The 27,375-nt window shown below is 41.8% G+C and overlaps 1 protein-coding gene and 1 long non-coding RNA gene across 2 annotated transcripts in view; one reads left to right on the forward strand and one right to left on the reverse strand.

Moving 5' to 3' along the window:
- Positions 1-27,375, reverse strand: part of ALK (ALK receptor tyrosine kinase) — a 682,318-nt gene that overhangs the window by 544,231 nt on the left and 110,712 nt on the right. The window lies entirely within an intron of this gene.
- On the forward strand, positions 16,156-20,102 carry LOC121044300 (uncharacterized). Its single transcript, XR_005797238.1, has 3 exons — positions 16,156-16,474; positions 19,562-19,692; positions 19,898-20,102. It is a non-coding gene; the product is annotated as an uncharacterized LOC121044300 (long non-coding RNA).

The raw sequence follows: 27,375 nt of genomic DNA on the forward strand, positions 1-27,375 counted from the left end.
AATGTAATTCAGTAGGAGATTATCCACCTGAGAGCTGGTCCTATCGAGGAAAAATGTCTAAAAGATACAAATAAAGGGACTGGAATTTGGCAGAGGCATTGGAGGTGATGCACAGTGGTGGCTCAAGCAACATACCTCTGGTTAATGCCCCCTGAAATGGCCCAGGTAAGGTTTATGTTATACTATCTTTGGTGCTTTTCACAAACTGGATGCTTAATTAGTGTTCATAAATTCGTACAAATGACTGTCAGCTCATTTTCTCCCCCTGTTGCTTTGAAACTCCCTGACTGATGCATTTCTGACTGACAGGAATGCTCAGCTCTGAGGCAACTTAATCTCAACTTCTTCCTGATATGTGCAGACACACATACTCTAGCGAGACAAGAATCAGCTGTCGGGTTAAGAGTTTTGGGGTTCTCTTGCTCTCTGCCCCCCCATATTAATATTCACCCACTTCATAACCATTCTGGGCACCCAGGGCTTTGGCCTTACATTTACCATCCTGTATTACAGTCTACTAAGTGCTTTTACATACATTCCCAATGTGAGCTTCTCCACAATCCTATAACAGGGGCAGAGCTGGCAGAATGCCCATTTTCCTGAGGATGAAACCATGATTCCCAAAGGTTAACGCCTTGACTAAGGTCCCAGAGCAAAATCCAACCTAGGACTCACTCAGTTGTTTGGCTTCTAGCCCAGCACTCCTTACATAAAATGCTGACACTTCGACTCTGAGGTGGGCCTAAGAGATAAAAATAGAATGCTGCATGTCTGAGAAATCTCTTCCAATAGAATGCAGAAGACACCATTCTGTGGTCCATTAAAGCATAAAAACCAAGACATCAAACAAACAGTTCTGGTTGTGTATAAATGTCCTCTCTTTGAAAACGGATGATGGTACTCCCAAGAAAAATCAGTAGTGAAATGATATTCACCAAAGAGTTGCTGAAAAAGATGATTTCAAAATTCTGACTTGGGGATGAGTTAATTTAAAGTTACATAGTTAATCATTCTATAAGTGAAAGAAGGGATTTCTTTCTGGATGTAATTAACCTGGGTGTTCATGTCAAGCAGACAAACAGGTTCTAAGAGGAGAAAAGATGGAAACAAGAAAAGAAAGCCAGTTTGAAGATTCAGAACAAGGCAAAAAAAAAAAAAAGATTTCTTATTTTAATCATCGGCAGTGTCAAGAAGCACAGGGCCACCTTTGACTGATTAAAAGATAAACCAAAATACAACATGATGCTTGGTAGGAGGTTATAAAAGGGAGCCATAAATTAGATGGGGGATTTGGACAAAAGGGCTGTTAAAATCCCTTCTAACCCTCGGGTTTTGATGAACTTTGAGCAAAACCATTCTCTAACTTGGAAGTCAGGGTAATCTTTCATTGAGGCTGACTATTTCTGTTACCAAAGCACTTTGACCTAAAGGTAAATGACAGTCTTATTATTTTGCTAACCAAAGGAACTAGAGATAGTCATGCCTCTTGAGAAAAGCATGAATACCTAAATAACTCCTAAATAGCTGAATACCACTTGGAAGGAAGAAAGGGAGGACTGAGATGTTATACCCCAAACCTCTTTCTCACGCTTGGAAACCTGTTTCATACTGTAGGATATGAGGATTCTCCCTCCGCTGCAAAACAGCCAAAGCAGAAGTAAAAAAAAAAAAAAAAAAAATGTGGGGGGGAAGGAGGGGTGGAGAAGGGCTCTATATACCTTTAGCAGATAGCACAGTGGCTAATAGCTTGGCTGTTCTAGACAGACTTCTTTAGGTTCAAATCCTTGCTTCCCCACTTACTTGCTGGGTGACCTTAACACAGTTACTTACAGTGTAAAATGGGGATAACAATAGTACCTACTGATAGGCTACTGTAGGATTAAATTAATTCATTAACGTAGAACGGATTAGTACAGCTAAACAGGAATATAGTTACTGCCTCCTGGCTGGAATATAGTAACCACTCAATAAATGTTAGAATGAGAAATTGCTTTAGTTCAAAGTTTTAGTGGCTGAGAAAGTGTTGGCCTTGAATGAGAACCATGAAGGTTATGGCAAGAGAATCTTGTAATTGTACAGTGTTGCACACATTCTTAGTCATTTTGAAAAAGTCACATGACTTTTAAAAGATTGGGGGGGGGCGCCTGGGTGGTGCAGTCGGTTAAGCGTCCGACTTCAGCCAGGTCACGATCTCGCGGTCCGGGAGTTCAAGCCCCGCGTCGGGCTCTGGGCTGATGGCTCAGAGCCTGGAGCCTGTTTCCGATTCTGTGTCTCCCTCTCTCTCTGCCCCTCCCCCGTTCATGCTCTGTCTCTCTCTGTCCCAAAAATAAATAAAACGTTGAAAAAAAATTAAAAAAAAAATAATAAAAGATTAGGGGGTTCCTAGGTCTACTAGAGTCATATCTGTAAAGCAGTGGACAGGAATATTTTCTAATTTCCACTTCTGAAGCAGGGGACCTTGTGACTGATGACATCACAAATCCTTCACTAAATAGATACATGTTGATCTATCTTCTCCTTGCCAGGCATGGTGGCAGCACAAAGCATGGTTACACTCTTACATCCAATTCCAATATATATATACATCCAATTCATATATATATGTCTATATACACACACGCGGACACGCACACACACACACACACAACCTTAGCTGTAACTAAAACAAACAAAAAAAGCAATGAAATTTGGGGAAAGAGAGCATACTGTCAGCAAGACTTTGTGATACTTAAGCTGGCCTTTTAAGCATGGGCAAGAAGGATGTTCATCAAAACTTAATTGACAAGTCAAAAGCAGCCATGATTCTTAACCCCCTCCTCAGTCCTTTCAATCTCAGCCTCGACTCAGTGCTGAGCAACAAGTAGCGGGGGAGGCAAAGGGGGGGGGGCAGCCTCTCCCTTTCCCTCCTGTCTGCACTGACCTTCTGAACAGGTCTGTCAGAGACCCATTCCTTGGGGTAGGTCTCCTGTGGTGTGTCAGGGAGCCAATCTGTCACTCTGACCTGTGGCAAGCACAAGTGAAATGCTGGCAGTTGAATGACTAGCTGGCTTTTTTCAAGTCCAATTCAGGTCTGCTTTTCATCAGCATCCAGACACTGAGATGTGGATAAACTCAAAACAGGTCCTAGTTTGTGTCAAGCCCCGGAAGCTGACATTATTTTCACGATTCCCTCAGGGTACCAGCTGTGCCAAGACAGACCCAGGATTACTTGAGACCCGAGAAGTACCTCAACAGGTGGAACCCCAGAAACCGGTTCTGGACCCTAATCTACTGGTAAATGGCTCTGTCACCAAGAGGGTGTCACAGAGCTGGGACCTTGGTCTCCTCATCCAGTGTCTTCTTGAATTGCAATGAGGGTAGGACAAGGGTGCACTGGGCAGGACCTGACACCCCACTGATACACTTGGGGTGCCAGCAAAGCTGAGCGTCACACATGAGAATGACATTTGTTATTTTAAAGCAAGAAATAAAGTATTCATCAAAGGGAGAATTAAAATTTCATACTTTTTATACCTATTTTATGGTTTACTATTATTTTATTTGTAATTCCATGGCAGGAAGAGGGAAATGAGCACACCATAAGCTTCTTAGGGACCCAGGGCCTCTTAAAATCATCACTTAGCTCAGAAGTGGGCACCTGTGAGGTCAGGGGCAGCTGGTTTGTGGGGAAGCAAAAGAGGGTGGAAGGGATGTCAAGGAAGTGTGTGTCCACTCAGGCCTTCCGTCTGTGCCCTCTCATGCCACTGTCTGTCCCACTGACTACCACTGGGTTCCTTGGTCCTTCTGCCACCTAGAGATCCCAGAACCAGAAATCCATGCTGCAAATTTCTTCTACCTCGCTTCCTTTCCATTCCCCAAGTGGACATTTTCTCAGTATGATTTATCTCAGAGGGACAGTTATTAGAATAGCCTTTAAGGTACGGATGTTGACTGGCTGTTTTCTCTTACATAGCTACAGATGGCCTGGGCTCTTGTTAGAATGCAGATTGTGACTTGGCATGTCGAGGCTGTGGTCAGAGATTCTGCATGCTACCAAACTCCTGGATGATGGTGATGTCTCCGGTTTAGGCCACACTTTGAGTTGCATGGGAGGAGGGATCCTTCCAATCTGACTGCCCCTAACCTGTGAGCTCACCCCAGAGCCATTTAAGCCAGAAGTTCCCAGAACAATGGAGTCTCAGGTGTCACTCCCAAAGGCCTCTCACTTTCTATGCTGTCCCCATACCGCAGCCCAGTCTTCCATCTGGTGAAGACAGTCAAGCTCAGAAGGGCAAGGACTCCGACAGCAGGACACATACAGACCGGGCAGTGTTGCTGAGGAAGCTTATGGATTTGCCAGAATGACTACAGTGTATCTTCAGTAGCTCCAGTTATCCTCCCCAGGGGAGTCCTCAGGAAAGGAGAAAAAGTCTGGGAGAAACCCCCTAAGTCATTTGCATTCACAGTACAGGAAATACAAACACATTACAATGCGTCCCGAAGTCCTTGGTGTCAGGTGGCAGAGCTAATCGCCTCACGGTGAATCAGATCAGGTTGGTGGCGGTAATTTAGGCTCCCTTAAGCATCACTCTGGACTCATATGTGAGGATAAAAGACTGAAAATGAAAACACTCTCAAACAAATAAATAACGCCTTATGTGTTTGGACCAGGTTCCCTGGAAGGGCCTCAGTACTGTCACTCAGTAAATGTGGGCTCAAATGCCAGACTCAGAGAAGACAGTGTCTCCCCACCAGGGTGAGAACGGACCAGACGCTAGCACTATGTGCACTTCTAGATGGCTCATATTCACCAGCTCTGCAGACATAAGGCTGTGTATGTGCATGTGTGTGTGTGCGCACATGTGTGTGCATGTGTACATGTGTTCACGTTTCTGTGTTGGGAGGGCAGCAGGAGCAGGGCAGGGAGGAAGAGGTAAACACACTAATCCTTTCTCTGTAAAATGGCTACCATCTCCTTAACATCCTCTTTTCTATGGCAGTATAACGTACCTCAACCACCTGTTCTTCATTTCCCCTGAAAAGGCAACACTAAAACTGTCCTTCAAGAACCTAGAAAACCTGAATGGGAAACAGAGTCCACTCTTACAGGGTAAGGGAAGGGGTCATGCTTACAACCTTCACACCCCCTCCAGTGCCTGCATGTTCTGCCACAGCCTTTCCTGTCTGAGAAGACATAAATTTGTCGTGCTTTAACTAGACTCTCAAGAAGGACCAAGTGGAATTGAGGAGGGCACCTTTTGGGATGAGCACTGGGTGTTCTATGGAAACCAATTTGACAATAAATTTCATATATTAAAAAAAAAAAAGGACCAAGTGGAGATGAATGGCTCCTCATGTCTTAACAAGTCCAACTGAGAAGCTCTGTGTGTCCCAAGATCCTCCAGCATCCTGCCCATGATCAAGCGCTCTGTAAACCAGCACATGCCTAGGCTGACAGGGCTAAGAGTCCGCTGTGATGGTGGGGGCAGGCCAGCTTTTCCACCAGCATCGGCCACACTTCTCTGGCTTGACCAAAAACAGGGATAAAGAGCACCTTCGAAGACCTTGAGGGAGCCTTAGACGAATGGCACCTTTGAGGATTAAATCGGGTCTCCTGATTCCCAATTCAAGCCAAGGTTCTCCCCACACCAGCTCTATGGACTCCTGAGTTTAATCCATACAATTCTATCTGCAGATTCCTTGGTGGGTGTTTAGAGCAGCCACCCAGACATGAAATTCTTCAAGAGAAGCTCTCCAAGGAAGCCAGTTCTTGGTTCTGCAGATAATACATCACATGCTAAATCACTCAGGAAAGTGCCACCCAGTTGTTAGAATAAAGAAGGTTTAATTGCCAAATATTGGGCTTTAAAAACCAATCAAGTGTAAAAGGTAACTTTAATTAGACAGAAGAATCAGATAAACAGAGTGTAAAGCTTAGTGTTTGAACAGCATGTATCTCACTGTGCCTTTATTCTCCAAGGACACAGAATAAAAACAGAGAATAGGCCTCCGCCATCCACGTTGGGACAATAACAGTAAAGGGGACAAGTGTATTACTTCACTTACACCCAGCAAATAGTCTTTCAGTTATGGATTTTGATCTCAGGAATGCTAAGAATAACCAGCTTCAATTGTGTATCAAGCATCCCAGCCCTGAAGACAATGGGTATTGACTCCTGATCTCCACATGAACACTCAGAAACACAGACTGAGGATCATCAATCGACTTGGAATCAATACTGCCTACACACTACATCCATCTTGAAAATGAAAAAAAAAAAAATTTAAGACATAATCACAGCCATTTCAACACAGGGATCTCAGCAACTTCCAGGGCGTGGTGCCCTCCTGCCTTCCATGGAGTTAACACTCCCAGGTGACAGAATGCTTGCTTTCCTACTCTGTGGGGGTGAAGCTCACTCTCTGAAGGTGTGAAGGTGCTCAATTCACCCCAGTGAGCTACTCCAAGCCCTGGAGACCCTGACCTACTGGAACAACTTTGAACTGCACAGCCTGGGTCTCCCACTCATGTGGGTATTTTTAGAACTTAGCATAGACCAAAACTGAACTTTTCAAACATAAAAGGAAGGCAAAGTGCTTAGGGCTGCTTTTCAAAGGGCAAATCTTATTTAAAAAGACTACTGATTGGGCCTAAATGCAACATGACAGGGTCACGTGGGGTCCAGAACACGCAGGAGGAAGGCAGGTGGGGAAAACTAATCCATGGACAGCCGAGGTTGTCCCACCCCTCCAGGGGGCAGCACCCTCTGCTGAAGCTGATGGGCCTCTTTAGCACAGCCCAGGACTGTAGAGGGTAACAGGCCGCAAGGAAGAGCTTGTGTTGTTTGAGAAGTGGGAATTTCTCCAGATACACCCAGCATCCTTCCAGTTGACTGAGCTTTGGCCTTATCACACAGAAGCCTGAGTTCCAATGTTTTGCTTGGTATTGGTTTTGTTTCGTTTCGTTTCGTTTCGATTTTGGTGCCTGAACAGGGACATGAACCCTGGACCCTCAGATCTAAGTTCCAGTTTTCAAGAACTGTTTCTCACCTACTCAGAAAAATGTTCTTCTTCTCTCTTCACCTCCCCAGCAGGTGCCACATTTAGCATGAAGTCTGATGGAGGGCTCAAACTCATAATGAGATCATGACCTGAGCCAACATCAAGAGTAGGACTCAACCAATTGAGCCACCCAGGCGCCCATCAGCAAAATGTTCTTTGATGACTTTCTGGGTGCTTCAGTGTAACTTGAAAAGCAGAGTAGATAGTGTGCCATGGCAGCCAAGTATCAGGTTCAGAAAAGGTAAAACTACCAAAGCTCCATTCTCCCTATTCATCCCTAACAAGTATTTTCGGTGCACCTACCACATGTCTGGCAGCTGGTAGGAATGAAGGGAACAGAGATGATTCAGACACTGCCCCCAGGGAGTTGAAGGTACAGTGAGGGGGAAACTTGCACACAAATACCGAAAACACACCCACCTCCTTCCAAGACAGTGCAAATACAACAGGTGGTTCCTAAGAACACCACCTTTGTTTTCCATCCCACCCTCTGCCTCAGCAGGGCCATTCTCTCAAAGAATTCGACTCCAGTACTGAAGCTGTTGCACAAATCCTGTGTTTCAAAGACAAAAGGAAAACACTCTCTGAGTTCCTACCAAGCCTAATGAAAGCTCTAGCCTACCAGCTTCCCCACCCTCCTGTGGGCCTTCCAAGTTAGAAACCAGGCTCTCCACCTCCAGGGGGAGAAAGAACATGCCTGCAGCCATACAGTCAACATGCTAGGCAAACTTTCTAGAAACATCATTTTCAAAGTGACATAAAATCATTAAAATATGCAAACAAATAAATTATCTCGCCTACATAAAAGGGACATTGACTACCTGTTATGATGGGTGATGAGCTATATTGAGTTTTTCTCTCACAGCTCCCATCCTGTGACCAAAAGTTTGTAAGCCATAAATTATTAGACCCTGCCAGGTTTCCCACAGGTTCTAACCTCTGTCTCTTTTCCTCTGTCCCCTATTTCACTCTACAAAATAGATCTTCACAGGGTTTTTGAATTTGTGAATTGCCCACAACCACAAGGAGAATTCCTTCTTGACAAGAAGTGGATGGACCCACTGGGAGATCCACTGGCTTAACTGGGCAGAGGCTTCAAAAGCCCAAGAAAAGGGTAAGTGTTGAAAGAAACACATGAAATTAAATGGAGCAGGGTGACAGCTGGACATAATAACTGATGGGCTTTCCATCCTGTATATTTCCTCTTAGCTAGTGACACACCACCCCACTCCCCATTCACTGTATCAGGAGAGGGATGACAATAGAAGAAAAAAAATAAAAAGCAGTTGAACTCCAGGAGCCAATGCTTTTGCTTGGCAGAAGCCCAAGTTTTACAGCAAACTAAGAGCTGAAGGGCTGGAGGTTTAAACAAGGGATAAGGAAGCTAGCTCACAGATCATGCTCCCCTGCCCAGAAACTGGATCAAGACTCTGGAATTGGGTGGGAGGGAGCTGGAGGCAAGGATGCTGGTGGTAAGATGTGAGTTTCTTCATGGGACTCAATCCAACTCTCTGTCCAATGTCCCCACACTGGTCTGCCTAAAGGCTGGCCTGAGGACGCCTGCAACCCTCACAAGTTCAGAGCCTAGAGGAGCCAAGCATTTTCCTCCCTTCTCTGAATGGCCTTTCCTCTCAGTGCCTCCCTAGCATTTATCCCCCTCCAATCCCAACAGAATCCCCTCTTGGAGTCTGAATAGTTCTGTACCTGTTGCCCTCCCCAGCCTTCAGCAGCCTTCCAGGAAGTGAGGCCAATTACAGTGAATACGTTTAGGAAGCCAACTGAAGGCTGGGACCTAATTTCCCATCAGCCATCAAGCTGTAACAATTTCCTGCAGTTAGAGTTTGATCTGAACCAGTGACCTGCACAAAAGTGAAAGACTCCAAACACCATTATCACTCCCCAGGGCCAGGCTTCAGTGTGCCTTTGCCTCTCACCTACCCTTTCTGAGAGCACAAATGAGCCTTCTTGAGTGTTTACGTCAGTTCTGCTCCCCCAGTCCTCATTCTCAGGACTTTTGGGAAGTACCCTCTGACCACATTCCAAACGGATGTCCTGTTGTGTGAGCAATTCTGCCCAACATTAACATTACGCACAACAGTTTTCTGTAACATCACTCCTACTGCCTTTGATGGTAGAGGTGTTGGGCTCCATTTCCTGGCTGATTCAAAGAAATCTGAGCCAGTACAAGACATTTGTCATTACTCAAAGGCAGTGACTTAAAGACAGCTGCTATATTATAAGCTCCTCATTTTCTCCTACCTTTTTTCTCCAGGATGTGTTTTTCTCTTTTCAGCCTCGTAATCAATAGTTCTTCTCTCCTTTGTGATGGATCATATCAGGCACCACTATGCTAAACTGTCATCTGACATTTAGTTTGGATGCTATTCTCCCAAATGGAAAATACACAATTTTCTCTCTCTTCAATGCCTGGAACATTGAAAGGGCTAAGCAACAATGTCCAATTATGTGTCAAGTCACAGTTTTGCTATACGACTAAGAAAGAGAACACATTCTCAGCTGCTCCCAACTCGCCACGGACCAATAAAAAGCAAACTCAATAAGTGTCAACCTATCTCATAACAAAAGCCCATTTATTATTAAGAAAGAAGACACACATGAAAATTAGATCAAAGGCCCACTACTGTTCATTCATGATGCACTATCCATGCTGAGCAACTGTAGATTTTTTTAGAACTTAAAAAAAACTTAAATACCCCCAATCCAACAGCAAGAGAATTTCAGGAGACGTCTTAGCTGAGTTTTGCTGCCCCAGGAGATGAGCTAGTTTAGCTGTTTTATCAAAGAACTTTGAAATACAAAATGCCTTTAAGGGGTTAGAAAGGAAAGAGGAAGAACACTATCCATTAGATAGCCTGAGAACTATAATCTATCCCTGTCCTTGCCAAGTTCCATGGGGATAAACATCCCTCATATGGTCCCCCTCCAGGGACAGAGAGTCATAAGGGAGCAGGTAGGCTGAGCATCCACCTCGAGTTTTCTAGGATTCTACCACCTGGTGACCTTGTGTAAATGTCCATTTCTTTGGGTTTTGGTTGTGTCATGTGATAGAAGCCGGATATAAGAATCTCCAAGGGCCATTTTAGCTTTGAGATTTTAGGATTCTTAGATGGAAGAGAGAATGGCAATACCATAACATTAGATGTGAGAGAAAGCAACAGAGAGAAAGGGAAAAAAATGAGGGAGCAAGCAGATAGGAAATAGAAAATGTCTTTAGGCAACCACAAGAGAAGTGTTACAGAAAATGGAAGGGTAGACAAAGTGGGGAGGTGAGGCTAAAACAAAAATAAGTTCAAGACCACTTTCATGCTAATGAAATGATTAGTTAACTGATAACAATTAGTTCCTATTTATTCAGTACCTACCTTACTGTAGATACATTTTTGTTCAATACCCACAGCTTTCTGAGGTGATATGAATATATCCGCTTTACAGAAAAAGAAACCAAGGTTCAGAGAGGTTAAGAAACTGGTCCAAGTTCACACTGCTTATAATTAATTATACCAGGACTGAATCTCAGAACCCAAGCCAGCCTTTCCACTATGTTATGCTGCCTCCTAAGCCATTCTCCCAGTAGGTTAGCAAGAGATCTAGCGCTTGCTTCTGCTTTAGTTTGTCAAGTATAATTCAAGTAGAGGATCTCTGAAAAATCCATGAGGGGAGCAACTTCATCCATCAGCAGTTGTGAATGTGGAAGGGAAGAATCAAGGGGGATATGCCCTAAATCACTGACAACAAGTATCACATTTCAGGACGAATCCCACTGGGAGGGACAGGTACTCACTTAGACATCTGGAGAGCAGGGTCTAGACTCCTACCACAAATTTCTCCCGTGGCTCTGCACCGGGCCCTACCTGCACTACCTACCTCCAACGACTGCAGAAAACCTGGGTGCACATGTGCCAGTAAACAAGGGGCAGCTCTGTCCCAGGCACTTCCTGGTAGTAAGTGAGGGGAACGGAGAGATCAGAGCTGTTTCACTGGAGCACCTCAACATCCTGCAGGCTGGGGTCACCGAGTCATTGCTTCAGGAAAGTCAGGTTCAGCTTTAAGAAAATAGGAGATTTAAAAAAAATTCTCTCTCAGCAAAGACAAACTGGTATGTGAATGGTATTGCTAAAGTCTTTTTCATTTTGTGCAAGACTCAAGCCTGGCTTCTGTTAAATAGAAAGCTCCCGAGTACATTTGAAAGATGATTAGATTTACAAAAGTTCCATTTGTCCACAACCTTTCACATAGCCTTGCAATAACAAAGGAGAGTTACACAGGTCTGAGTCCATGTGATTTGGGGAAACGAGTAAAGCAAGAAGCAACGCATGCAAATTTGTGCAGCCACGAGGCTAAGACCCAGAAAGAAAGCAGATGGGACTGAAAAGGAATCTTGCAGCCGGAAAAAGGCTTCAGTATGAACTGTAGCCGTGAACCACCACTGGCCCCACCCTGGTTCCCCATTGACACAACCCTACAGGTTCTGACTGCTCCTCACCTTCCATTCCCTTGATATTAGGAAGCATAAGAAACGTTCAGAGGAATTTCATCCACCTGGGGGACAATGCTTTACAGTTGATAGATTCTTTTTTTACCCCATCTGAAAGGTTAGAACTAAACATCTTTCTTATTCACTGTTCCTGGATAAAGTGCCTTTTAAAAGGTATTCACCATTGTCATTTCCACCTGTGCTTTCACTCACACACACAATGAAAATAAAGTAATGCTGAGAATGACTGATTCTCCTCTTTTTAATGATGAATTCTACCGATTTTTCGTCCTTTGGAGAAGTTTTTTCATATTCATTTTCTTTGCCTCGCTGAGTTTTTCCCCCCTTCTTCCATCCAATCTTTGATTTCTTTCTCTCCCATTATCTGAAACTTCTACAGAGCTCTAGAAGGACAAGGGCTGCTCCCCCAGCCCTAACCACTACCCATAAACCAACACAAATGCTAGCTGCCAACAATATGAAAATGGAAACACTTTATTCCATCTATTAAAGCATCAGCATGCCCATCAGGGACTCTTTATCAAAAACAATCCAAAGGCAGGTAAGTTGCACATGAACAAATAACTTTGCCTAAAGAGGAATGGCATCCATAATGATTGATGCTAAACCAAAATGTGTTAAGGAGATGGTGTCGGAGGGCTACCTGAATAATGTAATAATGTAGAGGTCACCACGTGGTCACTCATTCAGTTAACATCTTAAAGCACTGACTGTGTGCAGGGGCACTGGGCTAGGAAATTAGAGCTTGAGGGAAATAACACACAGCCCCTCGAACGGAGGAACTCATAGCTTTAGTAGTGGGAGCCCAAAGTCCAGGTAACAACTAGATGTAAATGAAGTTTCTCTTTCTTCCCTCTGCTTCTTGAGTTTATACAGACAAACGCACTGAGGATTGTCCCACAAGTTTTCCAGAGGGAATGGAAACCCACTCAACAGAAAGAAAAGACTCAAGTCCAATTTCACATTCCATGTCAGGATCAATCTAACCCAAGCAAATATCACTTTAGGTAGGGCACGCTGGTACCACAGTAACCCACCTGGCAATGGTTCATTCATTTAGGAAACAGGTATTAGCACCTACTATGTACTAGACACAGTGCTAGGTGCTGGGTGAAGGATGCAAAAATGAATCAACGAGGGTTTCATTCCTTAAGGCACTTAACAGTTTCCCATAAATGAGCCAGAAAAAAACAGATGGCAATCCAAAGCCCTGCGTTTGTTACTTTTCACTTAAATTGATTCCCTTTGTTCACCAAACACTGATTGTGTTCACACTGTGCACATCGCGTATGTGAAACTAAATCATGCCCAGGTTTCTCCTTAAAGACCTCAAAGAAATAATGCGCACAAAAGGTACTGAGCATGGAGAACAGCTCAGGGAAGGCTACAGGGGAGTTGGCATGTGAGTCGAGTTTTGAAAGGTGAGTTAGAATTAGCCAGGAAGAGGACTCTAGAGAGAGGGAGCCACAAGTGTAACAACAGAGCTGTAAGAGAGTAGGGTGGGATCCATAAGGGAGACCATTTAAATGGTTCTCTGAAGGAGAGGCAGGGAAATGATGCTGAAATGGTGGGGGGACTAAACGAACAGCTACACCCCACACCAAGGAAAAATGGGATCCAAGTGCCCAGTGATCCTCTTTAGTGCTCATTAGTAAATACTAATCCCATGAAAGTGAGGTGAGTGAGAATCTATACCTTTACTCAAACTGTTGGTATGTGAAAACAGTGGTTAGGTGAGACAGGTAAGCATAGTTGTAGAAATAGAAACACATCCTCATTTGCTGCAGACATTAAGGATTTCCATGCAGGCAAGAGAAGGTTTCTGGAAAGCAAGCAGTGATTACAGTTGATGAGAGATCTGCAACGTAGCCTGTGCCTGGTCTGCAGGCTGTGACCTGTGTTTAGGGACAAGAAATAGAGTTGTCTTAGCTCATCCAGCTGTCTGATGGTAGAACAGCTGTTTCTATTAAGGAGCCTAGTGATAACTTGCCAAGTGCCTCAGTGACATGGTTCATGACCTGGCCACATAGCCACAGCACCTGTCACGACAGGTTTTGAGACAAGAAGGGTTTGAATGTCAAGGGAAGCAGGCAGTGAGGGGATGTTCCAGGGGACAAATTAGCATAACATTGTGCATAAGAGATGTAAAAGGTCTAGCTGCTGAAACCAGACGATCCCCAACAACCTGCCTGGGCATTGGGAGCATTGGTTACATTGTTTCCATTTTTATTGCTTGTTGTGATGCAAAGGCAGGATTCCTGCACCTGGGAGAAGTCACAGGCTGTACCAGGACTCAGGGCCTCATAAGAAAGGAAAATACACAAGGGCCCTGTCCCTGAATAAGATACAGGAGATGGTTAACAGGCAACGAAGTGAGACTTGAGTCACTGGGAACAGAGCACAGGTCCAGGCACGACGTCAATTAGATTTACTGCGACAAATAATTAAACTGAAAGGACATGGAAAGCTACTGAGCTGGGGGACAGGAATGATCTCAGATTCCAGGGTCAAGGAGATTTAGCTTCAGGAGCTAGAGGGCTAAGCAGCAAAAGCCAAGAAGTGCACTGTAGCTGCACCTGATGTAAAGCTAAGAAAAGTAACCACGCTTTCTTCTTCAGACATAGCTTTCTATTTTTGTGTTTCTGTTACCCACCAATGCCACTTTCTGCCCTGCTGGGTTTTTTTTCTGGAGGTAAAGGAGTTAATGGACTCGTTTCTTCCTCCTAATCTCAACTTTTGCCAAGTTTTGCAAATAGCTAAGTCTAAAAACAGTCCATTCTGGCACTGTGTGTGTGTGTGTGTGTGTGTGTGTGTGTGTGTGTGTGTTTATGCTGAAACTGAATTTGAGTCTAGGTCATTGTAATACCCCAAAGCAATAAGAACACAATAATTGCTACCATTTACTGAGCACCCACTATGGGCACTGTGATGAACTCTTGAATCTCGAATCCTTATAGTTTCAGAGGATAGGATTTCATTTCTTTTATAGGGCTAATGCTGAGACTTCCCAGTGCTTCCAAGAACGGAGCTTATGATACCAACTAATCTATGAAGAATATATCATCACATCTCCCTGTAAAGAGCAATGTCTATAAAAGTAATGCCCACACTTAGACAACTAGGCAGAGCACTCCATCTAAAATGGCTAAGTCAGCCAACCAACTGATCTGACTGATTTTGTCCAGGGAACTGACTAGTTGATTGACTGGCGTGTCAGAATAACACAGTTACTTCGGCATCATGTTGCTACTGTTTTGCAATGTGCCTCTCCTGGTGAAATGAAGTGAAAAGTTAAGAAATTACTATAAATATTTCCTGTTTCAAAAATGCCAGCCTAGATTGTTAAAACCTCAAAAACTGCCATAAGCCAAGCTGTATGACTTGGACTGACGAAAGGAAGCAATGGACAGACAGATCCTTATACTAGAATGCATTAGGCGGATTCTTCCCTCTGGTTTTGCCTTCGTCCAGCTAAATCTCAACTCACGCTACTTCTTCGAATCATCTAACAACTTTGTTTTTAAGTTTTTATTCAAATTCCAGTTAGTTAATATACAGTGTAATATTAGTTTCAGGTATACAACAGTGATTCACTTTCGTACAATATCCAGTGCTCATCACAACAAGTGCACTCCTTAATCCCTTCATCTACAAAGCTTTTATTTCTTAATCTTTTTAATGTTTATTTAATTTAGAGAGAGAGAGACAGAGTGTGAGTGGCAGGGGGAAGGGGGGAGACAGAGAGAGAGAGAGAGAAAGAGAGAAAGAGAGAAAGAGAGAAAGAGAGAGAGAGAGAGAGAGAACTCGAAGGGGGCTCCAGGCTCTGCACTGTCAGCACAGAGCCCGATATGGGGCTCAAACTCACAAACTGTAAGATCATGACCTGAGCTGAAGTCAAACACTCAACCAACTGAGCCACCCAGGTGCCCCCATCTATAAAGCTTTTAAAATTGATGGAGGGAGGCCCCAGAGATTAAACTGATTAAACTGGTCTGGGATGGATCCTGGACAATAGTACACATTTTTAGTTTCCCAGGTGATAATAACATATAGCCCTTATTTAGAACCCTGGATTTTAGTCATATGACCCCTTTGGGCCTCAGTTTCTTGTTTATTTAATGAGGATGTTGGACCAAGTGATATCTGGGCCTTGTATAGTTTTAAGATTCCCTGTTAATCTTGGTCTCATCCCCTGCTGGCAGGCAGCTCTGAAAAGACCACTTTTTCTTTGCATAATTCAATTCTCAAATGCCGCCAAGACGGCTGACCTACCACAAAGGGTTGGCATGTGGGTTAATGAGATCATATTTGCAAAGTGTTTGGGGCTCTTGGGAAGGAATCTCTAATATATGCAGCTAAAGAATGATTACAGCAACATTAATGTCATTTTTTTTAAGGAAGAGTAAACCACAGTTCACAACCCTGCATCTGCCATAATTAGACTATCTTGCCTGGATGGAGAGTGGCAAAGTGGAAAGCAGATTAAAGCAGGTCTGCTCTTGTTAAGACTGGATGCCAGGTCAAGTCTCCGTGAGATAGGTCTATGCAATCACAATTGAAATGGACTGGTCTTTAATCTATGTAGAATCCTCTGGTGCTCCAGCACATATCAGTAGACTCCTTTGTGGCCCAAGTCTTTGTAGACCTATTTCCATATAATAGGGACAAAAGATGAATCTTTTGGGTCTTTTCCAAGAGAAAATAATCATCAGTGGGACTCAGTTTTTAAGATGTTCCTATCTGTGCTATTTCTGATACACTGAAATTGGAACCTATGAAATAATCTTTCTTTAAGAACTGACACATTAGACCCACCCAAACACAGGCTATAGGAACCTGAATGGATTGCAAAGACCCTAAAGACCAAGAAAAGTGAATGTGTACCTGGCTGCACTGCTTACAACATCCATAACCTGGGTAAGTCTTTTCCTTTCCTCTATCTTATTTTCTTCTATTAGATAACACATGAAAAGTACCTAGCAAAATGTCTAGGATAGCTCAATAAATAAATATTTAGTTTCCAATCTCTGTACTGCACATGGGGAACCATTTGGTTGATACCATCAGACTTGATATCAGTAATTTACAAGTAAAGTCAATCTGCCAAGATGGCACTGAAGGCCACTAGTAAGCCAGATCTTTTGTTTTTCATGGCCCATCTGTAATCTCATTCATTCATTCATTTACTTATATTCAACTTGTTTTTATGTTTTTCCCAATGTAGACCCAGAGACAGACTCTGTCATTAATGATCAATCAATAATTGAAATTCTAGGGAATATGAGAATTTCAGAATTCTCTCCAAACAATCAGGGTGATTCAGAGGCACCAAGTGATGTGAAAACCAGTATTTAGTGTTATATGTTTAAGAATCACCAATTACGATCATAACATAAGCTGATGAAATAAAAATTAACTTGGGATCTTGAGAAAAGTTAGGTTCATGTATAGGTTTTAAAATTCCACCTCAAACACCAACAGGTTTTCTCTGGAACTTGGAAAAAATGATTCTACAATTCTTATGTTAAACAGTTTAAAATGATTTTAAACCTTTTTTTCAAAAAAAGAGAATCAATGGAGAGATGGGAGATTCTATTATCATACATTAAGGTATTTTATCAAGTTTCAATTTTTAAAAAGTGTGGTGTTGACACAAAAAATATCAGTGGAACTGAATGGAGATTCCAGGAACAGACTTAGGTCTACAAAATAATTTAATGCATGACAAATGGAGCATCTCAGTTGAGTTGGAAGGGTAGGATTAGCCAATAAATACTGCTAGAGCCACTGATTAGCTATCTGGGGAAAAGTTCGTTTAGAGCCTCAATTTGAATCACCTACCTCAATAAAAGGTAGATAGAATAAAGTAAAATAACTATATAAAAAAACACACTAGTTCATAATAATGAAACTCAATGGAAATACAAAATAGTATTCTATGCATCTCTAAATAAGAGAGGACTTTCTAAGATTACAAGTACTAAAAAAATTAAAAGAAAAGGGGAAAAGATCTGACTACATGAAATTTTAAGACTGCATAAAAATTATTTAAAAGTCTTTTAAACTAGGAAAAATGTAAAATGCACATGGGTTGCTGCTCCTGATATCACCCAAATAACTTAGAAAAACACTATTAGTAGGTAAAAAAGGCTGTGGACGTTAACTGAAAATTCACACACATACATACTGCTAACAAACATGAAAAATTGTTCAAACTCACTAGTAAGCAAAAAATTGAATTTTAAAAGAAGATAGCATTTTTTTCTTTACCTATTAGATTGAAATATATTTTTTTAAACTAGCATTCAGTTCTGACAAGTGTTCAGTGAGATAAGCATTCTTATGCACTGCTAGTGGGAGTATAAATTGTTCTAGCAGAGCATTTTTAAAAACTCTCTGAAGGCAAATATAGATAGTCTTTACAATGCGCCTACCTTTTGACCCATTAATTTAACTTACTGAAACCTATCCCAAGAAAATGATCTGATATACACATAAAAGCTTTTTGCATAAGGATCTTCATTGCCCCAATCTTTTCAGGAAAAACCAAACAAATCAGAACAACTAGGAGGCAAACTAAGTGCCTGAAATAAATAATGATAAAGTAAATCATGGGTATCCACAAGATACATTATTTTTATGTCACCTCTAAAAAAGATGTTTATTAAGAGTTTATGTAATGTTTATGTAATGGAATATCTTCAAAATATTACATGTAATATATCTTCAACTGTTTAAAACTCACAAAGTAAAGACTTACAGGATATATTTAATTGTTAAAAGTACAATTGACTCCTGAATAACACTGATTTGAACTGTACGGGTCCCGTTATATGCATATATTTTCAAAAAATATATTGGAATAATATATTTTCAATAAATATATTTTTTGGAGATTCATAACCATCTGAAGAAACACAAATGAACTGCATAGCATAGAAATACCAAAAAAGTTAAGTTATAGATGATTGTAAGAATACAGGAAATAATACACATAAAATGCGAAATATGTATTAATGATTGTTTATGTTACCTGTATAGCTTCTAGTCATCAGTAGGCTATCGGTAGTTAGTTTTGGGGGAAACAAAAGTTATATGTGGATTTTCAACAAAGCAGGAGGCAGAAGTGGTCCTGACCCCCACATTATTCAAGGGTCAACTGAAGTTATTTTTTGGTAAGGAGAATTATGGACATTTATTTCATTCTGTATTATTTCAATTATCAAAAGTCAATTTATTGTTTTTATAATTAAAATTTTAATAATTATTTCATATACTAAGATATGATTAAAATAATAATTTCATAAACAGAACAGATGTAAATTCCAATTATTGCTGTGCAACACAAGAAAAATTAAATTGGGTCTTCAAGCTCAGTCTACCTTTTTTCTACCCTTCTCATCCTTCCTCATCTCTGTGAAGCCCACACACAGCCTTAAAGGAGGAATAAAAGAATCACTTGTTGCATGTCTGATTCTTCTCTTTTTTCCTGGAAGCCAAATGGGAAGACTTCCTCTAAACAGGAGACCTAAGGTACAATGCAGGAAGAAAAATAGATAAATGATTCACAAAGCCTCTTTCCGCTGGGGAAGAGCTCCTGGAATGACCAGCAATTTTGTGATAAAGCGTCCAGTCTCCACAACTGTCTTCCTAATAAGCCAGAAGTGCATTTACTGTAGCTTGGCGGGTGATGATCAGCAAAACTTACAAAAAAATACAGCACGAATTTTCTCCAAATGTTAGCAACCAATTTCACTCTGGGAGGTAAAATTACTGGAACTGATAAGCCAATATTAAGGAACTAAAAAAGCTCCTTAAATATTCCAAAGACCAATTCGAGCCATCGTACCCACATCTGAACAAACGGGAAGATGGCAATCTGAAAATTATAATAAGAATGAATTGATTTTGTACCTCTTCCCTAGTTTCATTATGATCTCTGACAGCAGAATGGATTCATTTTATGTCATTTTCTCCTAGGCTTCATAGAATATTTTCTTTCAGGCCCTGAGAGATGAGCAGAAAGCACAGATGGCCCCGTCTGCTTAAACCCAGCAGAGACTGCGAACGACTTTGGAGTTGTTTAAAGTTGTTCCTTTTCTCCAAGCAACCTGGCTATTCAGCAGCTGTTCAGTGTAAGGCTCTGAAAGATGCAGGTGGAGATGAAACTACCTTAAAGGAAATTTGGGGCTGGTGAGGGGCGGTGTGGAAACAGACCGCAATGAATGTCAGAGGGGAGGAAAGGGTGATTGAGCTGTCTTTTAATAAGTTTTTTTTTAAATGTAAAAGAATAAATATAAAGAATGTAAAACAAATAAAATCCTATTTTTTTGATTTTAGGAGATATACATGGGGTCATGATGTTTACAACTTCCTATCAAATGGTTCAATGACAACAAAAACAAAACTATATATACAGATATATACACACTTATGAATATATGTACATAATTGAAAAATGTAACAGAAGTGTATATGGAGATTCAGAATACCATCCTAGCAACTTTTCTTTTAGATTTGAATAAATTTAAAAATTTAAAAATTATTTGTTCAGTAATTTCTTTTAATAATCCTGTCTCCATATTTGGGTATACACTCTATATTCTAACCAGTCCAGATAACCCTGTATTTATTGAGCATATTTTCTACTTTCCAACCTCCTTTCCTTTGTTCATGCTCTTCCCCTCTGCCAAAAATTATCTTCTTCTGCCACTATTCACTAATCTTTCAGATAATTTTTTTCAAATGCTTATCTTTGAAGCATCCTCTGATCTCTGCCCCTACATTCTCAATAATATTTGATTTCCTGCCTTTGAGTCTCTCTTAAGACTCAGTTGATTAGAGTAGTCACCCAGGCTATGAGATCCCAGAACACCCTCTCCTTCCCCATCAAATCACTAATTACTCCTTACTACCATTGCTTGTTTAACTGTCTCTCTCCCTTTCTGGACTGTCTCTCCCTCCGGACTGTCCTCGCCTGAAAGCAGGGGTCATGTCTATCTCATTCATCACTGTAGTCCAAATTCCTGGGACAGCGCTTGGCAGAGAAGTACTCACCAAATATTCATTGAATGAATGAACAACCTATGTACTGACTAGTTATTTGTCTACTCTTAAATTTTTTTTTTTTTTTGGTTCATCTATTACATGCTACTTGCTTTCCATGATTTCCTCTCATTTTAGTATCTACCCTCCTTTCAGGAACAATGTAGAAAAGGCTATTTGGAATAAATGTGAAAATGAGCATGCCATATAGCATATATTGCCTCAAAATACCTCTCACAGAAATCCTGCATATCCCTGACCTTATGTATATCCAATCCACTACCTATTGCCACATAACAAACTACCCCAAAACTTACTGTATTACAACAATGACCATTTTTTTCTGTCTCATCACTTTGGTCATGAATTCAGGCAGGCTGATTCTTCTATTCCACAAATTGTTAACAGATGTCACTAAGTGGTTTTCAGCTGGGAGAAGGGCTGGTCTGGAGGACCCAAAACAGTTGGCCTCACATGTTCTGTGCCTCAGCAGGGAGAGCCGATAGGCTGGGCTCAACTGGAATTGTTGATCAGAGTACCTACAAGAAGCCTCACCAGTGCTACAGTCAGACTTCTAACATGAGAGCGCAGAGATCCCGGAGACAGTGAGAGCTAGCTGGAAGCTGGAGAGATTCTTTTTTTTTTTTTTTAAATAAATTACTTAATTTATTTAAACTAAACAACAAAAACAATCCATCCATTTCTCCCACTCTCCACCTTCTGCCACTGCCAATCACCAATCTATTGTCTCTAGTTAGTAGTTACTACATTTATATATTAAATCTTCTTAAGATCAAGGACTCTTTCTTATTCATGTCCATATCCATGCACAAAGTAGGTGCCCAACTTGTTGAATTAAATTTGAACACAGCAATGGAGGAGTGTTTCACTTTTACCAAAGGACCAGACTTACTTATTGATGCAGTCACTGGCTCAAGAGTTTAGGTCAAGTAAGGTTTCAGCCCTGGCCATCTAGGGGTTGGAAGGAAAGGCAAAAATGAATGGGTAGGACCATCTGCAGAAGACAGTGCCGTGATGAGCTTCGAATCTCTCTGGCGAGTAAGCAAGTCTTACAGGTAGGGAAAGCTGCCTGAGGGTTAACAACCAGGTATCTTAAGAGTGAGCACTGCATGGGTGTTGCCATCAAATACTGATCAGGAATGGTGAGGGTGAGCAGACCGGTTCCCCACACCTGCCAGTATCCTTTACTATAAAATCAGTATTCAAGCTCAGAAGTCTAAACCCAAAAGGAGAATAATGGCCACCACTTTGGTAATTACAAAATGGCCAAATATTCCCTTTCTGTGTGCATGTATAAAATTATTTTGGGTGCTTTATTATTAAATCAGTACCTTCACCAGCTTCCCTTCATTTTGGGACAGCCAAGTGCTCTCAGCCATAGGTTTACTTACAGGGCAGGATTATCCACATAAGTACCATTAAAAGGAAATCTAAGGAATTAGAATTCTTTTCTATTGCATCTGGAAAACGTGGAAAGAGAGTTATTGGTCAGAATTCATACATGACATACAGAGATTCTGTGTTGGATAGAGAATATGCAGGGTTTAGTATTCCCATCACAAATGACAAAATTCTCTGCTCCCAGTATCACAAAGTTACTATCACATGCATTTCAGGAATGGTGAAGCTCTTGAGAAGTACAGGTGAGAACCATGTTCTATAAATTGCCACCACATGTAAAGACTGTCATGCCTCTATAAATATCCAAAGGAAGGATGATAACAATGCAAACAACTCCACTCATTCCTCAAACCCCATTTAGGTAGAGGGGCTTATCCCCCCACCCCCCAAACACACCTGAGGAGAATGTGCACAGAAAGCTTGGTTCTAGAGACAGAAGGATATTGACCTTTCAACAGAGTTTTCCTGGAAGAAAAGAAAAAGAGGAAGAACATGGAGAGGCCACCTGGTGTAGTGGCTGGAGCACTGTGTTCAGTCAGCAGCCTTGATTCTAGTCCTTTGATACTGCCTTTGAGCTCAGTATCCATGAGAACTTGGAGTAAGTCATTGAGCCCTTCTGAGTTTCAGTTTTACCACCTTCAAAATGGGACTATAAAGACTTTCTTCACCTACCTCACAGAGCTACTGTAAGGAAACAGTGAGATGAGGGGATGTTAAAACGTCTGAAATCTGACCATTTTTGATGTGACTTTTCTCACCAGCCACATTACAACAAAACCAACAAAGTTTCCATAGCATCTTCTCTATACTATTTGTTTCTCTTCACTTGTCTTTCAACTAAAGAAGAAACATGTTCAGAAACTTTTCTAATTAAAAACATTTTTTTTAATTTTTTGGGAGAGGTGGGAGAGAGAGAGAGAGAGACTGCAAGTGGGGAAGGGGCAGAGAGAGGGAGAGAGGGAGAGGAAGAAAGAGGGAGAGAGGGAGAGGGAGGGAGGGAGGAAGAGGGAAGGAGGGAGAAAGAGAGAGAGTTCAAAGCAGTCTCTATGCTCAGCGTGGAGTCTGACACAGGGCTTAATCCACAACCATGAGATCATGACTTGAGCCAAAATCAGGAGTTGGACACTTAACAGACTGAGTCACCCAGGTGCCCCTAAATTAAGAACATTTAAAAAATCTTCTGAATGATCCACTGAGATCCAGCCAAGGCAGTAAGGAGGATATGTGAGTTGTGCTCAATGGATAGGAATATAGGGAAGAGATGAGTTGGGAAGAATGACCATGCATCACTTTAAGAATCTTAGTATTTTTCTTAAAAGATAGAGAATAGTTGGCCAGACTGAAAAAAAAGGAGGGGGGGAGAGAGAGAGATAAAAATTCATTATAAAAGAAGACCTCAAAATGACAAAGAACATTCTATTGTACTATCATCAACAAATTCCATTTGACTGAACAAGAAATGCAAAAGTGGGCCCCAAAAAGGCACGATGCGACAGGTGTGGCTAGGGCCAGCCGGCATATAATATATTCATCTATTCAGTCAGCACACCTGTGTTCACCATGTTCTCTGTGCCAGGCATGTGCATCATTAGGGTGCAGAAGAGGATAAGGACCTTGCCTCCAGATAGGGGAAGTGAATATGCAAAGTAACAACTGTATTTTCTGTGGTGGGTTCAATACTCTGAGAATGCTGGCAGCCCAGAATGAGGATGCCCACAGGGCTCAGAAGTGAGGGGTGGAGAGGAACACGGAAGGGACAGATCCCTCAGAGGAAGGGACACCTGAACGGAGTCTAAAAGGGTGAGAGGTAGGGCAGGGCTTTCACGGCTAAGAGACACCAGAATCAACTTCTCAGAGAAGAAAGACTCAGGTTTAGCTATTACCATGTTGTCCGAAGGAAAGGCCTCAATTCAGTCAGCCCTTAGCCTCCATCTGGGCAGACCGATAAACCTTGCGTGTATCTTCACCATTCTCAGCATTTCCTGAGGCTCAGGAAGCAAAGCTGAGCAGTTCATTCACTTAATTTATTTGTTATTTATATCTGCCTTCTATAAAAGCAATCCAACATGGTTCATAAACGGGAGAAGGACTACACAGAGAATAGGTTGCTATAAAACAGGATTCCTATTAGGAGTAGCTAGCCAATGAGGGCAGACTGGTTACAACACCCCTCCCACCCCCCAGCCAAATAACATTGAGATTAGAGCCCTCCAGAGCTTCCGGTGTGAAGTGCTGGCAACTGGAGAGCTTCCAGAAGGACGGGGGGCCCTGAGGACATTCAGATTTCCTTCACATTGGACTTAGCAGCAGATCTGTCTCTTTGAGACCGAAGAGTCCTTTTGGCTCAAATCTACCCCATAACCAAGAAATGCAGGCAGAAGAAAAGAACCACAGCTTCCCCGGGGCTTAGGGTCTCCAGGTCCTGAACAAGGCAATTTGGGGAGCTAACTCACAGCATATATATGGTGTGTGTGTGTATATGTATATATATGCAACTCACAGCTCTGATATATGGGAACAGAGCACAACCTTAAAGTTGGGAATGTCCATGTTGTTGCTCCCATATATAGCGGCCAACTTCATCTAGGTCAGAAGGGTCCTACTCACAGAGAGGAGCAGAACAGCTCTGAAGGCATGCACAGCCTCTCCTGCCCCAGGAAGGGACAGGTACTAAAGCAGCTCCCCCAAGTCCCCCTAAACCCACAGATGACAAGTGCAACCCTTAACCCAGAGAAGCACACAGAGCCCAGGGAGACTCTCCTCCCAGCTAGTGGATGGTGGAAAAAGAACACCATATATAATAACTAGTGGATGGTGTGAGAAATGTCTCCCACCTAGAGAATGAGGGGGAAAAAAAAGAAAAAACAAGAAATGTGAGAAACAATAACCCATTTGCTTTCCCAATTTGTAGTTCCCCTTCATTGCACCTAATTTGAAAAATACATAGAATTTTTTTAAGCTCAATGACTAGTCATCTATCTCTTGGTCCCAGAGACTGTTTTTGTTTAAAAGAAAGAGAGAGAGAGAGAGAGAGAGAGAGAGAGAGAGAGAGACAGAGAGAGACAGAGAGAGAGAGAGAGAGAGAGAGCAAGAGAGCTAGCAAAACTGAAATGTCGCTACCTATACTCAGCAGCAATTCTGCTTTCTCATTTACTTTTAATGACTGTGAATTCAGCTCCAAGACATATAGGATTTGCCTGCATCGTGCATTGTGTATATGCTGCTGCTGGTCAACCTTCAGAGGATCAGGGGATGAGGGGAGCCACCCGGCCACTCTAGTAGAAAGTGGTCTCTGTTCCTTGTTTTTGCCTCCTTTTCTTCCCTTAACTTTTTCATTTTGTGTTTTCTTTCTTCCTGCCTGACTTCTTTCTTTTTTTCCGGGGGGAAAGAAATACATCTCTCCATTTGCTGGGAGTGTACAGACCATTAAAGTTAAGAGTCTCTAGAAATCTTCCAGTAACTCATCATCTCATATTGAGAAAATCAAGACCAATAAATCACAGCCTGGAATCACAGGTATATATTGAGTCAGCTCTGGGACCTTGGGTCACTTAACCCCGATATTAGTATTCTTTCTATTCCAGCATTGCTATACAGGTGCAGGGCAGGTCAGTTTGGGACATGACAGAGTTAACAACTTCCTAACCCATAGATCTAGAATGGCATTAATAACAATAATAATGATAATGATAGATTTCAAAAGAAAACCTGCTTCTAATTCTGTAAACTATGCTATAAAAGAGAATAGTTCTGCTTCAAATGTTGACTTGGTTTAAATGTCAAAACAAAACAAAATAAAATCTCCCAAACCTAATTAAGATCAAATATGTTTTGCTCAGTCACATAAGAAACCCACGCATGTCTCCCAAAATAGTCAGCCACTTAAGCTCAGTCAAGTATGGAGATTAAATAAGAGAAGAAAGCTTAGCAATTGATTGTAGTAGGTGACTCCATGGTCTTGCTTATCATCGGGGGTGGGGAGATGCTCTGTAGCTGATTCATGGACGGATTATCAAGTTGGTAGGTTATTCAGTATCTTTGCTTTCCCCCCTCCCTCTGCTGACATGGTTTTTAGGTCATTGCTCTATTCCCTGTACCTCTACTGGAAAAGGGAAAAGAAAATATAAAACTAATTTATTTGGTTAGCAGTTATGGTTTGTAACAATAACAAAGGAGGAAAAGGTTGAAAACCAAAAGGAAGCTCGAGACATATTTTAGACAACTGTAGCCATCTCCTCTACGCTGACCCCCAACCACACATGCTGGCTTAAGTCCAGTCCCTCTGTTTCCCCTTGAGGGCACAAATAACCTAAATAGGGCTTTCAAAAAAAAATAATAGAATTTAAAAAAATACTGAGGATGCATTCAAAGGAATTCTTTCTTAATTATTTACATGGCTTGAACTGTAATGCAAGTGAGGAACTGCTTTTATTAAATGCCAAATCTTTGTTTAGAACAAACTTAGGGAGATACTCACTCTCAATGGGCTGTGTCCATGCCAGCAAAACAAAGTGGCAATTTGGGCAACTGTCCACATAATTCAGACCAAAGAAATCTATCACTGCCACAACTCTGCTAACATGAGGCTCTGAACAACTAAGGCCATCAGGCATCAGGCTTGGGCAGGGAATGGACCAGAAGAGGTGGAGCTCCCACAAGCTATTATCGAAAAGCTGAATGTAGTCAAGAAAAGCAAGCTGTTTGCTCGAATTCAACTTGCTGTTTAATAATAATTAAATGATAAGCAACTGGTTATTAACTTCTTAAATCAGGAATTGGTTGTTTGCACGAGTCCACTACCCCACTAGCATATTTGGGGTATTCTTCATGGTCAAGATGTGGAAAATCGAAGACAGAGATTTAAATGCCTCTGCTCTGTTTAGAGAGAAAAATAACAGTGGGCTGTCAGGGTGCTGGTCTTCACCTTCTTAGCCATTAATTCAGATTGCTATAGGTTTGATTAGATCTATCATCTGGAAATTGTCTTTTTATCCCACTAAGAGAAATAAATTGCACCAGGGTTGATTTATTCATGTAGAATAAACATTGTCTCAGGTTGTCTACATAGTGAAATGTAGATTTAAGACAGGTATGCAGATAGATAATGGCATCCCAAACCTGGAGGTCGAGGGTTGAGAGATGGGGTCCAATCTGTCTGGTGGATCTGTGACTCAGTAAATCACACAGCTCTCCATTTCCCTACACATGCATATGGCTAAGCCTCAGTGTCCCTTCATGGCGGCATTTTTAGGGAACAAATAACTTAGAGAGGAAATTAACCTTCCCCAAGCAACAATGGTAAATAGATAAGTAAGCTAGCAGACATAATATATGTATGCTTGGTATTAGAA

This window comes from Herpailurus yagouaroundi, unplaced genomic scaffold (genome assembly GCF_014898765.1).
Source record: "Herpailurus yagouaroundi ecotype Mexico unplaced genomic scaffold, PumYag 188, whole genome shotgun sequence".
In the NCBI taxonomy this organism is placed as follows: domain Eukaryota; kingdom Metazoa; phylum Chordata; class Mammalia; order Carnivora; family Felidae; genus Herpailurus; species Herpailurus yagouaroundi.